Raw genomic sequence first — 3,043 nt, forward strand, 5'->3', positions numbered from 1 at the left:
ACTCAGGAGTTTCTGAGTTATTCTGGAGCAGTATTTTCCATACTTCAGGTCCTGATCCAGGGGGTGATGAAATCAATCTTCTGAGTTGTGACCAGACTTCCTTAGAATGAAATAAAATAAAGTACAATAGAAGAAAAGAGAGTGAAAGAGAAAATACTAGAGTGCGGTGCAAGATTGTGTGTGTGTGGGTGTGTATGAGTGTGTGTGTGTGTGTGTGTGAGAGAGAGAGAGAGAGAAATATTTGTTTGCATTTGTGGACAGTAGGTTAAAATGTAAATGTGAAATGTGTCCTAGTCTGGATATGTCAAAATGAGTTTATAATCCAATGTTCTAGAACACATGGAGGCTAACTCCAAACGTTAACAATGACAACAAGGCAGTCAGAGCCCTGGAGAGAGATGCACTCCTCAACATTGCCTGTTGCTGAAGATTCAGAACTAGCAGCAAAACCAAAACAAAAAGATCAAACTGGGGTAACCTGGGAAGGATGACTCCTCCCGCTCCCTCTCCTCCTTATCCACGGTCCCTTCCAGCTTCTCCAGGGTCCCTTCCAAGGTCCCTTTTAGCTTCTCCAGAGTCCCTTCCAGGAGTGAAGCGGACTGGGTGCACAGCCTGTGCTCCACCCCAGGAGCCTGGCAGTGCTGAGAGGAGAGTGTGTCACACCCCAGGGGAGGGGCCTTTTGCCACTAGGCACAATGCATTTGGGACACTTATCTATCAGCAGGAAGTTAAGATACCCCAGCTAGGAACAGCTTTAAAAGTAAAAAGTTATCTATTATGACATCCAAGGGGATTGCATCAATTAATTCGTTAAATCTATTGGTGCTCCTGGAAGTTTGGAGACTCTGTGTACAGTGGAGAAAACGCTGGACATGAGTTACTTAACCTGGTTTTGAACCTTATTCCTGCCTTTAGAGATCTAGTGTGTCTGGGCAAACTATTCAAACTCTCTGGGCCACACTGATTTTATCTTGTAATGTGGGCAGTAATAACTACTTCCTAAGATCTTTATGAAGATTCTTTTAAAAGTAGTGTCTATAAAACTCCTGGTCTAGTGTCTGGCAAGCAGAGGTATACTAATTCAAGTCCTGATTGAGTTATTAGGGCACATTATCTTACCAAAATAGTAAGTGTTAGAATCTTACAAGAACTCAGAATCAAGGTTAAAAAGGAACAAGAAACACCAACCGTTCAGGACAGACTCTCGATATTATTTAACTTGAAGGTGACATTGTAACGAGAACTTCTCAGCTGGAGTTAATTGATTTGAACAATTCAAGTCCACCAGGCAAATCAGCCCAGGACAGCTTACCACGCTGGCCGAGTTAATTTTTTTTTTCACATAGTTTTTGACCGGCTGCGATGTTAAGAGGAGACCAAAGGCTGTGAGGTGAGTAAAACCTACCTGATCTCACTGTGAATATTCTATGCTGAGGGAATTGCCTTTGTTGTTACCAGGGTTTAAGCAGCATGGTGTATTTAGGTCACATTCAGGGAGCCGTATTTCCCCTGCTGTGGTCATTGTCACTAGAAGTTGGCATATACACATCTCAGCAAGGACAGTCCCTGTCATCCTAACACACGATTCAAATACTCATCCCTGCATGATGTACTGACCAAAATACTTCTGTGTCTGTTACCCCATTTAAACTTCACAATTCATCTTGCTGTGGGCCAGATACTGTGCTAGGTACCCAGAGGGTCACTGGAGTTGTGTATTTTTTGCCTCATTTTACAGATGGAGAAAATAGAATTCACTGAATGTCAAGGGACTTGCCCAGGGACACACAGTGTGTAAGTGAAAGATTGGGATGTGAATCCGTGTCCTGATTTCAGGCTAAGAGCTCTCAGGTGTCATTCGTATATACCCAGAGACAAAATAAAGGCCAGACATTCTTCTGGATTTCTCCTTTTTGTTCCTACAACTTGACAAAATAATATGTTCTCCAGCAAAATGATAATACTTGATATTTCCTGGAAACATTATGCTATGTTCTTGTCTCATTTTTTTTCCCGATCCAGTCCCTTTTTAGGAAATGTTTTTATATTTATCTTCTCCGTGTGAGTTGCTACTCCTTCTTTTCTCTTTCAAGACCCAGATCGGAAGCCCTCCTCCTCCAGGAAGACTTTCTTGATCCTCCCAACTGGACACGTGCTCTTTCTTTGTGCTGACAGAGAACCTGACATATCTCTCACATCTTTTAACAAATTATGTTGTCATATTTCTATTTTGCAGTGTGCTTTCTCCATTACACAGTCACCTAATTGAAGATTGGCCCCAAATCTTATTTATCTTGGTGTCTTATTGGCTAACGGCCATGCCTCACACATAATAAGTATTGAGAAAATGATTGTTGATTAAATGAATGAAGGTAAATTATGTTAATCAGTCTGTGAACATATTTAATATAGAAGTCAACTAAGATCAAATTATTAGAGGTACATTAAAAATGCCAAAGGAAGAGAAATAGAATTTATTGGTTCGATATTTCATATCAACTTGGACTAGAAGAACACTAAGATTTGTTCTGAATCAGAAAGTCTATGGTTCTGTGATTTTTGTCAGGGGGCAGTGCTGTGGTTTGAAAGCATGTTCCCTCCAAAATTCATGTTGAAACTTCATCCGCACTGTAATAATAAGGGGTAAGGCCTTCTGGGAGGGACTAAATCGTGAGAACTCCACATTCATAAATAAAGCAATGCCATAAAAGAGGCTTCAGAGACAGTTCACCTATCTTGCTCTTCTGCTCTTCCACCACGCCACACAAGGACACAGCACTCCTCCCGGCTGAGGAGGCAGAAACCAGGTGCCATCTTGTAGGCAGAGAACAGGCACTTTCTAGACATGGGACCTGCAAGCACCCTGAACTTGGAATTCCCAGCCTCCACAACTGTGAGAAATAAATTTCTGTTATTTATAAATTATCAGTTTCAGGTATTTTGTTATAGAAGGACAAATGGACAAAAACAGGAAGGTTTCTTCTGTGTTATAATGTGGTGGAATTGAATTTCTCATCATTTTCAATGGAACTGAAGATTCTGC

At 41.2% G+C, this 3,043-nt stretch overlaps 1 long non-coding RNA gene across 1 annotated transcript; it reads left to right on the plus strand.

The window, feature by feature from the left end:
- Positions 1-415: 415 nt before the first annotated feature.
- On the plus strand, positions 416-2,374 carry LOC130541263 (uncharacterized). Its single transcript, XR_008955310.1, has 4 exons — positions 416-473; positions 1,226-1,390; positions 1,739-1,794; positions 2,237-2,374. It is a non-coding gene; the product is annotated as an uncharacterized LOC130541263 (long non-coding RNA).
- Positions 2,375-3,043: the final 669 nt, after the last annotated feature.

Source organism: Pan paniscus, chromosome 12 (assembly GCF_029289425.2).
Source record: "Pan paniscus chromosome 12, NHGRI_mPanPan1-v2.0_pri, whole genome shotgun sequence".
Lineage (NCBI taxonomy): Eukaryota > Metazoa > Chordata > Mammalia > Primates > Hominidae > Pan > Pan paniscus.